General features: G+C 36.5%; 1 protein-coding gene across 1 annotated transcript in view; it reads left to right on the top strand.

Moving 5' to 3' along the window:
• Positions 1-13,424, top strand: part of LRMDA (leucine rich melanocyte differentiation associated) — a 716,652-nt gene that overhangs the window by 393,776 nt on the left and 309,452 nt on the right. The gene's annotated exons all lie outside the window — the stretch shown is intronic.

Genomic DNA, 13,424 nt, shown 5'->3' with positions numbered 1-13,424 from the left:
CTTTCTTGGGCATGGAATAACAACTGAAGTGAGACCTAAGTGTTTTTCCAGGACAGTATAGGGGAATAAGACTAACTTGTTTTTTTGGGATGTCTTTTTCCTGTCAAAGCCCTCCATTATGTGTCATGGTGGGTGGCTATCTGAATGAAGCTGCTCAGGAGCACTGAAGGTACTACAGGGTTATCTGTTGCTTCAGGATATGTTAGGGATGTGTGATCCTAGGACTTTTGTATGGCTCTCTGGTGTGAAGACCATTTGAATATATATGGACACAGTGACCAACTAAGAGTGTATTGATATGTGTTTTGGTAATTGTGCATCGTCTTCCTTGTCTCTAGCCTATCAAATCCACAGTTGTGTTATCTTTTGAAGCTGAGATTTATGCCAGACCATTCTTTCCCAACTTTTTAGACCATCTTATTAATTTTATGGACTGAAAGGGAAACAAATCCAGCAGAAAAAGTTTGCTGTATATTCTCTAATCCAAGCTCTCGTATTGTAAGATAGCTACCAGCTATCTTTCCCTGCCAGTGTTGTGTATGGCTCAATTTTATATTTACTTGCTATGTAGAAATAGAGGATACTGGCAGGAGGACACAATCCATCATGTTTTGTGGTAGGCATCTTCCTTTTTCTGTTATATGCTTTTTTAATTATGAATGTTGTTGTCTACCATGTATGTTTCTAAAAGACTTGCTCACATTTCAGAGTGTGATAATCTTTGTAATTTCAGAAACTAAAATTACTCTTATTTTTGCCAAATGATTTTCACTATTAAATACTCTATGCTTCCATTGCAGAGAGAATGTGTTAATATTGCTCGTTATTTTGCATAATATGAGCAATGGGAAAAATACGCAAAATAAACCAAAATGAACATTAAAAAATAATTTTCTTTTGACCATGCATTTATTATTTACTTATGTAAACAATTTTAATGCATGTTGCACAAATTTAATTGAAATGCAAAACCCCCAGTTTGACTAAACAGATTTAATGTACAGATTATTTTAAAACGTTATAGGAAATCAAAAGATAAAACACATGCTTATCTCTGAATTTGAACTCATATATATAAACCTTTGCAGGATTACCATAAGGCCCAGTAACACACAAAAAGTTGTACAAACAATTAATCCCGAGCAGTTATCATGCAACAGTGTTTGTCTAGGTGCAGTGTGTGGTAACCAATCCCAAAAGTCATGGGGTGTTTCCTTGCTTTCTGCTCTTTGCAAAGGTGATTTATGTTTAGAAGTTCCTTTCCAAACTCCATAATTGCCCTGACAGTTCCCCAGATGGACTATATCCAAGTTGGTATAAATCAGTACTCATTGCAGCCGTACCTTCTGATTCATCTTGAGTTAGATACAGGACTACTTGTTCTTTTTGTCTTGATTTAGATTTGTTACCTCTCTAGAAGCACTGTACCATGATAATTGGTACTACCTTCCCCTCAAATGCCAGGTATGCGTGAAAGTAAAATAAAGTTCTATTTAGTAATACTTAACAGAAAGCTTAACTCAGAAAGAAGACTTAACAGAAAGCTTAACAGAAACTTAACTCCTTAGTTTTAGGAGTGGAAACTTGGTCTTTGAATATACTTAGCAGGTCACCTTTCCATTTACTGAATCTGTCTTCTCTAGGATTCCTGGAATTGATTCCAGCAGGTACTGCTTTGGGTCCAGGTGTCTAAGCAATGCATCTTCTCAGTCTGCCGTCCGTTCTTATTTAGTGCTGCCAGAAACCAGAAACTTTGGTTATCATGTTTGGAAACTCTTGGAATTTCTCTATTACACATTGACTTGCCCTTTACACAACCACTTCCTTCATCACTCTGGAAGGACAAACTGGCCAGTTACATCCTACTCTAGCTGGACTTACCCTTCTGTATGTGATTCATACCTTCCTGCTAAGTATTACACAAAACACATACATGCATTTCACAAATAATCTCTGGTATGCAGCTAGCTTTCTAGAAAGAGAGAAAACAGGGTATAATATTAACACTGATGACAGACCCAGTAACACAGTTACTTTGTTTAAACAAGCCCATGAAAAAGTGCTTTCCCCTGTTACAGCTGTTCTCATGTTGCAAGCTTCCACTTGCATAATGTACAATTCACTTGAGATTGCTCAGACTTAAGTAAAAGAGTTGTTTCTTGCTTGTGTATACTTGCATTTTAGAGTAAAGCACATCCATGGGGAAGATGTGCTGTTTAGTAGTTAGGTAGTGTCCCTGAAAGGATTCTAGTTAGTCTTATTTGGTTCTGTCATGCATAGGTCTTGTTTGTTTTTATCCTAAGTTTTATAGATCTAATAATCTGTTTACTAGCTTCAGGGGCTTAAATGCTAGTTACAGTAAGGAAATCTGTGTCTTGAATCTGTGAACAAGTTATGTAATAAGTGCTTGAGCATTAAGGATACTGATGAGCAAAATGTTTAGGAATAAAATATTAAAAGTTGTACAGTGATTAAAATAAATATTGAAGGACAACATAGAAACATGAGGGTGTAAAATATTCTTGAACAAAATTTTAAAATACCTAACACATTCAGAAGCTTTGTGTGAACAATTTTGTTGGTGTAATTGACAAAACTCTTGTTTCAGTAATCAGAAGCTGTTTCATTTTTGGAAGCTGGCCAGCAGAGGCTTGCGTATTGATTCAGTTACTCATATTTGTTTGAGAAAGTGTGCAGTTTAAGTAGATCATATCAAAATGCATTAATGCAATGAATCTCACTTCAGTACTTTATTAAATCTATTTAAATATGCATTAAAATATTTCAGAGGCATCAAACTGAGGATACCATTGAATGTTTAGAAAGAGATGAATGCAGTGGCCATTAAGTTTTAATAGTCTTTAATCTCCTGCTACCATGGCAGTAAAAATATTTTTTTTTTTTTTTTAGAGCAATATTCTTTATAATGCATTATTTGCTAGGAGTATTTTTTAGTCAGCAAATCCATGTAAGTAGGAACATATATTGTTTGGTTTTCCATCGTTTTAATATGTAAGTTACATACTCCTAATAATTTGTGTTCTTCCTACCTGCATTTAACAGCATTTAGAAATCTTTCTTAATATTATTGAAAGCTGAAATATCTTTTAGTCATCTTCTTTTCCCCCCTTCTCAATGAATTTCATAAGAAAACTAAAATTTGAAATGAATCTACTCAATCTTATTTTGCTGTGCAGTCCTAAAGTATTCTGATGAGCCTGGATAAGCTGATGTGGCCTTTAGGGAGAGAAGCATCAAATATAGGCAGACAGCTCCTGTGTCTGGTAACAAAGACTGAGGAGGTCAAAACTATCCCAACAGGCCTGAGCAGGTCAGTCAGAGGCAAATGTTGGAAATAAAATTTGGTGGGGAGGGGAGTAAGAGGCCTGGGTCAAGTCCTGTTCAAAAAGTCAGCTTTGTCAAAAGCTTCAGTCACATTCTTACCTACAGGCAACCTCTGCTGATCCCAACTCATTAATCGAACTGGAGAGCCGTCTTGACCCTGGCTCCTTCCCTTTGAAGTGTGGTGTCCTCTGCAGCATGAGGAAATAATTTGCTGCCTGATTCAATGAGCCATCAGTAGTGCCAGCAGACCTAATGACATGTGAGAATATTAACCTCCTACCACGAAGAGCTGTGAATCTTGAGAGGCAGTCTATAATTCACCCAGCACTCCTGAGCCTTCCCTTTCTGTCTTATTCTTGCACTCACTTTCTCACTCACAGGGAGAGAGAGAGAGAGAGAGAGAGGAGAGACCCTCTTGTCGTAAAACTTTATTTCCGTCAGTAGTGGGAGCCTTACTGAGCTGCTTGATAATGAGTTACTTTCCTTTTGCAGTTGGATAAAATTTATACTGAAAACTAGGCATCTGTCTTGCATATAATAATTTCTGTTTAAAATATGACACAAGCTACATAACTGACATCAAGGGGGTGGTAATCTGAATGCTTACCCAAGTAGACTATTTTATGTTTCCTTATTTATTTTTCATCATCAAAGGAAAAAAAGTAAAAACAAGAAAACATACATGCATAGCAATGATGTTCTTCTGCATGGTGTGTTTTCTAGCAGCCGTCAGTCAGGAGGATCTTTCTGCAATCCGCTTCTTCTTTCCTTTATTTTTTTCCCCCTACCTAAAGGGAAAACCAGTTCTGCCTGGCCAAGTACTGTGTGTTATATGCACACACAAGGGTGTGTTCTTGCCCTTTGATTCTTAACAAATAGATTGTTGGTCTAATCCTACTGCTTTAAAAGTCAGGGCTGTTTTTTCTCTTGTTGACTCCTTTAGTATTTTCAGTCACGGATTCAGGTCCCATTGTCTGGTAAGCTTCAGAAAGGGAGCCACTGTTATGTGGCCAAATAATTAAAAGTGAAAATGGCTCTGTGTGTATATGCTACTCACTGTGAAAATGGTGGTGATTACTAGACTTTACACTGTTAATATAGCCAGATAAAGTAAAATACTGTTAGAGTTTTAAATGTCTTTGAAAAGTGCTGATTGGTGCTGCAAAAGGTCATAACTTAGAGGTTATGGATATAGATGGAGAACAGTATGCAACATAACAAATCCCAGACCAAAGGGATTATTGCTGGCAACTTGTCATTCTGTGCTAGAAAGCTTTTGGGGTTTTTTTGCTTGCATTTTCTTTTCCTATGACTGCACTGGTAAATTTCTCATATTTGGTGGAAATCCAGCTTGCAAAAGCGAATGAAATTATACCGAGTGCAAACACTTCTGGTGGTAAAAGATATTTCTCCACTGGGAGTGAGAGTATATAGTTGTGCAGCCAAAACTTTTCTGTTGGAAATCGAGCCTGAATTCTCTTGGGTTACAATTAGAGGGTTATTTTGATTCTGAAGGGTTGTTGGTAAAGCTATTGGTGTGTTGTGTGAATCAGTACAGCCTAAGATACCATGCAGAGGGGATAAAGAAAGTTAGGGAGACAAAAGGTAGTCAGCAGAAGGAAATAATAAATAAATAAATGGCAGTTATATGCTGTGTAACAAGTACTACAGTGTTTGTATTATGTGCATATGTAGATCCCTGTAATTTTAAGTTGTTCTCTAAGATATTCTTTATCATCAAGGGATTTGGTGTTATGTCCATTAACAATTCTCTGCTATCATGCTTGAGCACTCTATTAGTCATTCTCACCTCTTATGGCTGGTCACAAAGGCCAGTCCCCTTGCTTCTCTCTGCTTCATCTTTTTTATTAAGTTTATTAAAACTAGTCAGATTATACTTTCTTATGGCACAGGCTGTGCTTGGTCCATTCATTATGGTTTCTTATCTTGGCAGGCAATCTGAATTGAACGGCAGCTAGTCCATTATGCACATATGAAGCCCATCACTCCTCCAGCAATGGCCAATTCATCAAACATTTATCTTTTGCCCTCTGAGCGGTGCGTCAATTTGCTTGTCAATCCTCAGCCTTGGTTGTTGTGGAAGATGGGAGAAAAATTACTTTTCTTTTCCCACTTCTCACTGAACTCTAGTAGTCAAAATGGGTTTTACTCTACTCACTCTACAGGCTTGTTACTCCCCCATCTCTGTGCAAAAAGGGGAGGGGTCAGGTTACTATCTGAATTGCAGAATGACAGATTGATCCAAGGTACAGTAAACCTTTCATTATGGCCCTGCCTTTGCACTTGAATTTGTTCATATTTCCATTATAATACTGTTTTTTAGAGGGTTTATAAATATGCTCTCAACTTTGCACATGTAGCTGAGTGAAGCTTGTAAGAATAAATACATTATAGGGGTTTAGTTTTGTGGTTCTTTTCCTTTTTTTTTTTTTTCTTTTTTTTTTTTTTTTACCAGGTAGGTTATATTTTGTAAACCCTGGCTGCTGCTTTTGCTATTTCTCATCAGTAATATTTTCAATTCTTTCAAGTTCAGGAAATGGCAGTGTGTGCATTTTTTTCAGTTATGCCATATATTTTATTAGGACTGAATTCTGTGTTAAGGTTGGGGAAAAAGCAAAATGAAGCAAGGGACACATCAAAGTTTTTCTCTTAACTCCTCTAACCTTATTATTATTCACTGAATGCTTTCAAGAAATTATAGCAGAAAGATGTTCAAGTCCATACTTAGGAATATTACTCAAGTGCTGCTTCCATTGAACTGCAGGGACTTCCTAGTGATGTTTTTTCCAGAATGCTCTTTGGTAAAATACGCATGCATACAGCTACTTAATCTCTGCTTGGTAATCTTTAGTTGTGTTTTGCAAACTGTATTTTGTTATATGATACTTGTTCAGTCAGTAGATGACGAACACATTTTCTGTTTCATTTTATATTATTTTAAAATATTTTATGTGGCTTATGTGAAAACTGCTTTGCCACAGGCTGTAGTATTACACTGATTGCCATTTTATTTAAATTTACACAAAATTGTAACAGTAATATCATAAAATCTTGGCATGTTTTATCCTAAAGATATAATATAAAAATTTCCCCAAAAAAAGAAGGCTAACATTGAAGGATAAAGCTTGAGCTATATTAGTGGGATATGCAATTGAGTAGAGCTGTATTAGATACACATAGTGAAATCTGAGACTTTAAGAGGTTCATTAGAAGAGAAATTGAACCCCACCCCAGTTAGTCTGGTTGCTTCATGGCAGAGTTAGGCCAGGAAAAGAAATAATCTTTTTTTAATTTTATCATTCTTTTTTTTTTTTTAATTTTTCTTTTTCTTTTTTGACCTTAAGTCTTGGTATGAGAAAACGGTGGTTAAACAACTGAATGGTTGACTCTGATGTTTTTGTGAGCTCCTGAAAACTGTGATTAGGATTTGTAGTTTATTTCACCAGGTAAATAATACACATGTGTGTGGCACAGCTGTAACAGTTTATTTTATATTTATGCTACAGTTTCTTCTAATTTCATTGCCTAGACTTTGGATAAATAGGCTACATTCATCCATCTCAAATGTATATACCTCACTGAGCATCACCTGAAGGTCTGAGTCACCTTCTGTAGTTGCCCATTGTTCGTTGCTGGCTGGTAAGGAGTTATGAGTAAACTGGGCTTCTACAATGGATGACATCAATCTGTGTTGTTGCTTTTCAGATAATTCTATCATTTGAGGAGCTGATGCTTAATAACAAAACCACTCAAGAAATCCTGCATTTCTGTTTTATAATTGGTAGGAAAGGGTTTGAAATGTTGTAAATTTAACATTTAGAATTTAGAAGGCCTCCAAGGTGTCTTTATTTACCTGTTTATTGATTCTACTTTTGTTTGTGTTTTCTTTGAGGTTTGGGGGTGGGTGGTGACTTGTTAAGGATTGGGTGATCTGGGCTAATTTTTTCTTTTTTAAGTAATGGAATTTGCTGCATGAAAGTCAGAGCAAGGCTATAAAGAACAGATGAAGATTTATGAATCCCCACCATTTTGATGTGCTTGCATAGCTGTTAATTATGTTAGTTTGATAGTTGTACAAGATATTTTCATGTGAATCTTTTCTGGTAATAAGGTGTCCTACATAGGCTTGCACGCTTTCAGTATATAAGAAAGGGGGAAAAAGAAGTGATGGGTATTAATTTTATTGTCCGTCTGAAAGTCAAGTATGACCTTTATATGAAAAGACTCAGAAACTAATTGTAGATCTAGTTCATAACACAGCTTTAATCTTTTCTTTCAGGGATCTTTTCTTCCCACGTTTTTATTGTTTATTGAAGATCATATTTAATGATTCTGCTCAGTTGTTTCTTTTCATTTTCTCTTTTGCTTATCTTATTCACAAACTTGCCTTAAGTTTTATTGAAAGAGCTGCTTCCAGATATTTTCTGTGTAACAAGAGAAAGCTGGAAACAAATTGACTGGAAGTGATGCAAAATGCTACCTCTATATAACCTGTAAAATACTAAGGTTCCCTCTGATGTTAAACAAAACAAAGTATTTAATGTTTTGGAAACATTAGTAAGTTTGCTCTCAATTGAACAAATTTTCATGATTTCTGTTTTGTGACTTGTCTGGTGTAACTTGGGGCCTGGCTCACACTAGAAATTTTGGTAGTTCTATATTTTCACTTTAGATACTCAATTCTGTTTTCTTTTTGGATGTATGCAGAAAAATGGGTATAAACATTGAATAGACTTCAGAAAAGAACAGCTGTTATGCTTGAGTACTGTAGAGGTAATTTTTTTTTTTATGCTTTACTTGCTGTTTATCTGACATTACTATCTCTGTGTGAAGGAAATACACAAACCTTAAATTTGCAGAGGTTTTATGATTTTAAGAGTGAGAGCATTTTGGTGTTAGTGATTTTTTTTTTTTGGGGGGGGGTTGTTCTGTGTTTTCTTTTTATTTTTTATTTTTCTGGAATTGGAATGAATTCTAGCCACTATATTTTCTTTAAAATGGTTTGTTTATTTTTTGGTATTCAGAAGTGAGAGCTGTGTTTGGAGCAGAACCCCTGAAAGCAGGTTTGGGAGTAGAATTCTTACAAAAGTGTTAGCCGAAGGGTGTTTGCACAGAAGATTCACCAAACACCTTCCACCAGCAGAACAGACTTGGAACTGGCTTGGATTTTTCTCCTTATCTGTATGCTATATTTCAGATTCAATAGAATTTAAAATTGAACAGGAATCAAAGCAAGTAAACCCGAAATAATGTTTTGCATTGCCAGGGAATTCTGCAAAATCTAAACTTACACATGTGTCTGTCTTATGCTTTTATATATATATATATATATATATATATATATATATATATATATATAGCATTTATCTATTGCTCTTGGTTTTGTTTTGGTGAGGTTAAGTCAAAGGACTAGAAGTCAGAAGCTCTGGGTTTTATTTCTTGTCTCAGAAAATTGCTGGAGGTCACCTTTTGGTAGTCACTTAACCTCTTTCTGTTTTACTGCAAAATGAAATTTTAAGCTCAGCAGGTTTTTGAAGAGTAATTCATTAATTTAAAAAAAAAAAACAACAAAATGCTTTGTGCTACTTGGCTGGCAGGTGCTGGAGAAATAGAAATTAGTTTCCATGCTTTAAATACTGAAATTATCTAGTACTGGGGTTCTCGTGTTGATTCTGCTCTCCTGTAAACTGTTAAAACATAAAATACAAGAAAAAAGGTATTTTAAAAAGCTCTTGTTTTGTAACAGCTCTGTCTTTAACTTCTGGTAATGGCTATCTCTTGTCAACAGAGTGCAAATCAATTTCAAGGCTAAAGCCAAACTCTCTCATTTACATATTGTTAACTACTCTCTCTTTTCCTGTTAAACAGGAGGAAAAAGTCATTAGATACGAGGCAGCTGTCATATTAAAGGAGGGGTGGGGTAAAATGTGAAGAACATTTCTTTTTCAGCATATACTTCTGAACAGCTTGTTCTTCCCAAGGACAGTTGCAGAGTACTGAGGTTTGTCCATTACTTGAGAGGCTTCTGCTTTTTTTCATTTATAAAATGTGTTTTCATTGTCAAATATTACCAAAATGAAGAGCTGTGCTTTACTTTCATTGTAACTAAATCCCCGTCAGGCCACAGGGACCATATGAAATAGTGTAGCTGACAATTGCCATGCATACACGTAGAGAAAAAAATCTCTGCCATGACATTCCTTTATGATTAAAACTTTGTTACAAACCATGAATGAATTATGGAAGAGAAAGCTGGAAGAAATCACACTGATTAGCCGAAGGACTTGGACAAAATGACATTTCTGAAACCTTCATATTCAAAAGGATTATTTACTGTCTGCTTACAGAACATCTTAAGTCTTTTTGCAGAGGGGAGTCAGTTTCCTGTTTAACACTGTTTTTGTAAGCTAATGAGGGCAAAGCATGAGCCATAGGCAATGGTGCTGTGATATTAGCTGTGACAGGGAGCTTGATCATAATTATCTTAACGAGGATAGGGTTAATTACAGTGGAAACGTAAAAGTTTTTTCTGTTTGAATGAGGCGGCTCTGAATACGTTGTGATGTTTTGTCGGTTTGATGTGACTTTGGAAATTGCGATGGAAATCTCTTGGCAGCACTTGTTCTCCTCTGGGAGCAGAGTGTGAGGCCTGCAATGAGGTAACTGAGATGGTACCTGTGGGTGAGATAATGGGCAGCTTTCATGTCATTAGAGCAGGGAAAAGCAACCTGCAGTACACCTTAGTCATGTTTATTAGCCTTTTGAAACTTGGGAAAACAGCTACTTGCCACTGCCCCTTCAGTGCTGGTTGTACTATGATGGTAACATTGTGTGTTTGTTTTAATATACCAATACGAGGAGACATTTTTTTCTTCTGTGAACTATGAGAAAACAGTTCACAGAAAACAGTTTTAAACTCGTTATTTTTCTTGGGGAATTTCCCTCTTTATACTTGTCTCTGAGCGTGTTTGTGTGCTTCTTGTTCTGCTGTGTATGTATATGTACTCCTTTTTTGTAATGGAAATACATGGAGTGCATTAATATAACTCACCCTCATTAAAAATAAAAATGCCATTATTTTGTACTGATTTCTACCTTGGCTTCTCAAAAATGCTTTCTATGTACTAGCTCATGATTGCAATCCTTTCTAATCCCCCATCTGCAGATGGGAAATTGAGGCACATAGAAGTTGTGGGATTTGCTGAAGTTTGTACCACAAAACCTATTGTGTGCATTGCACTTAACTTTTAAATTGTGAAGTACAGCTGCTGGCTAATATTTCCTTATATATTATTATGGTAGAAATCGTTGGCTTGAATTTAGTAGCTAGTGTCACGGAATGATAGCAAATGCATTTTTTCCCTTTTTGTTTCTTTACCAACAGTCTTAGTAATTTTGTTTTGGTGCTAGTTTTTTTTTCTTTTGTCTAAGATGAAAAAAATGAGAATTCTGTGAATAACAAAATAACATATGGATGTAAAATTACGTTAATGGCTACACCCTCTCTCTGTACGGTGGCAGCCCCTCCCATTTCCCAGGACTCTGAATTTATGTGATTAAATCACCAAGTGCACACTACTCTGATGACATGAAAACAACAATTAATAAGCAACCCCCTGTGTAACAGGGCTCCTTTTTAAGTGAGCAGCTAATAACATTACATGGCAAAAATTATCAAAACCAGACAGGTGTAAGGAGATTTGCGCACAATTTTCTCTGCCTATCTATAAAATTAGTACTCTTGTGTTCAGCCCAGGCTTGTGAAAGGAAGGCTGTTTCAATAGGCAACTCCCTCTAGTGTTCCAAGGCCTTTTGTCCCACTTCATGGCTTGTCATTTTGTTTTATGCCTCCCCTGCAGCAGTTTTGGATGTGTGCTTTCTTCTCCTTGCCAGTTGCCAACCATTTGCAGATTCTCATGATAAGAGTATTATATTTGCATAACATAACTCAGGAACAATGTGTATTTTGATGCTGACACTGACCAGAGCCCAAGCAATGTTTTTTCACAAAGGACCTATTAACATCCCATAAGGCTCTGTGGTGTTGACAAGGAGGTGGCCTTCTCTGAACTCCTTTGGCAAAGTCAAAGTCTTGCATTGAAATGTGAGGTTTGGAAATAATCCACTATTTATATAATAAAAGAGTATTTAAGGGGAATTTGCTAAACTAGGTTTGTAAAATAAACTGAAGTGAAAACTCATAACAGCTTGATAAACTCACTGCTACTTCCTCTGGGTTATTTTGCCTTTTAAAGGTACTTAGGGGAAAGCACTGTCTGAAATGTTAGCTGATCTCTTTTCTGATCTTGACTTTGGCAAAACCATGTCAGTTGTGACCCTTTGCTGAAATAGCTTCATGCAGTGCTCTACACAGCTCTTAACCATGTACAGTTTATATAGGTTGAACCGAGGTCTTATAAAACAGCTTGTTAAAGGCAAATGCAAAAAGTGTGACTGTTACTGTGGTGGCTGTTTCAGTATAATGTTTGAAATTGACTCTTTTGTTCTTTCAGCTTCAGAAATTGCAGTGTCAATTCATTGTAATTATATAGATATGGCATAGGGTGTAGGCATGGCAAATTTTCTTCAGGTCTGGCTGCCCAGCGTCAAAATGGCATTAGTAACAGTTGTACCTCCCTTTCAGAATGCCAGGTCAATAGACCGGGAGTGCTTTGAAGCTTGGACTGAAATACACTGTTTCAGTGTTGTGCAAATGTTACTTGAATATTCATAGTTTAGTGTACAGTACCCAGTGTAAAGGTCATGTACTTGATTACTTTTGGTTGTTTGACCCCTGTAACTGTGATTTATAAGTAGTCAGTAAGTTGTATCTACAAAAGCAGCATCTTGTTTTTTGTTGGGCAGATGAATGTTAAATTCTCTAATTTGAAAACCATATACTTTCTATAATATTTGTATTTTTCTCCAGTAAGAGTGCCTGTAGGACTCTCTAACAGAGACTTTGGTTGGATTTTGATCTTTGCCGAAATGGGGGGGATCACCCCTGTATAAATGTCATTCGAATCTGAATAAATAGTATAGACTGCATCTCCCTTATTCATCACATTTTATGAAACAGCCAGGAGATACAGTGATGATCTTCCCACTGGTAGGCATAGTAGATCAACTGTCAAGTCATGCAATCTCAGCATATCTTTAGGTGTCTGGTAGGTGAATGAGCTGTGAATGCATGTCTGTGCGTATGCTCAGTATACCATGTGTCTTAGTTGATAAATGTGTGGGGTTGTTTTCTTTTTTTCCTGTTAGAATTTGCAGGCATTAAGAATTGAGTTTGGAATAGATGCCTTAACAAGGTACCAAAGTGTTTTTTTTATTTTTAACCTGTACTTTGCTATCAGAGGAATGAATACCTCCAGGACCTTGTTTATTTACAAGCCATCATCTGCACTTCCATGTTGTGAAATGCTCCTTTTTAAATCCACTCTCTGCAGTTTGACCTGTGGCTTGTCAGTATGTTCTGAAAAGAAAGCAAATGCCTTTTCTGTCTGGAGTAATTCTGCATTTTGTTTGTAGAGAACATTTTATTTTGTTTGCAGGGACTCAAGAAGCAAATTAAGTGGTTAATAAAAAGGAAAATAAAAAAATTCTTTCTCCATTTCCTATTATTGCATGTAAGGTAACTGCTAAGAAATGATACTTGAAGTTGTATTTATTATTGTTAGCGGGGTATGATATTTCTTGGCAGAAATGATGGATGACAACTTAAATTTGTGTCCAGGGAATGAAGGTGAACTGTGACAGAGTTATTTATCTTGGGAATGGAGGTTAGGGTCAGGCGAGGCTGGGTGCCTCAAGGCACAAGACATTGACAAATTCATCCTGCAAGCCCCATATCTGAAGCCTTTTGTTTTGGATCCTGGCTACTCACTAAGTGACCCCCATCCTTCATCCTGCCAGTATGTGAAGGATGTGTTGCAGTGCCAGCACTCCCCTTGCCACTAATGCTTGTCATTCACCCTTCTGACAGGCCCAAACCAAAACTGTTCCCACTCCTGAAAGGGAAGGTTAAAATATTTATTTCAGCTCATAATGGCCTC

The sequence above is a fragment of the Pezoporus flaviventris genome, unplaced genomic scaffold, assembly GCF_033815535.1.
Source record: "Pezoporus flaviventris isolate CSIRO_AGI_PZ_B2104156 unplaced genomic scaffold, CSIRO_AGI_Pfla_v1 ptg000001l, whole genome shotgun sequence".
Classification (NCBI taxonomy): Eukaryota; Metazoa; Chordata; class Aves; order Psittaciformes; family Psittacidae; genus Pezoporus; species Pezoporus flaviventris.
The sequence above is the reverse complement of the archived record's forward strand: the minus strand, read 5'-3'. Positions and strand labels throughout refer to the sequence as shown.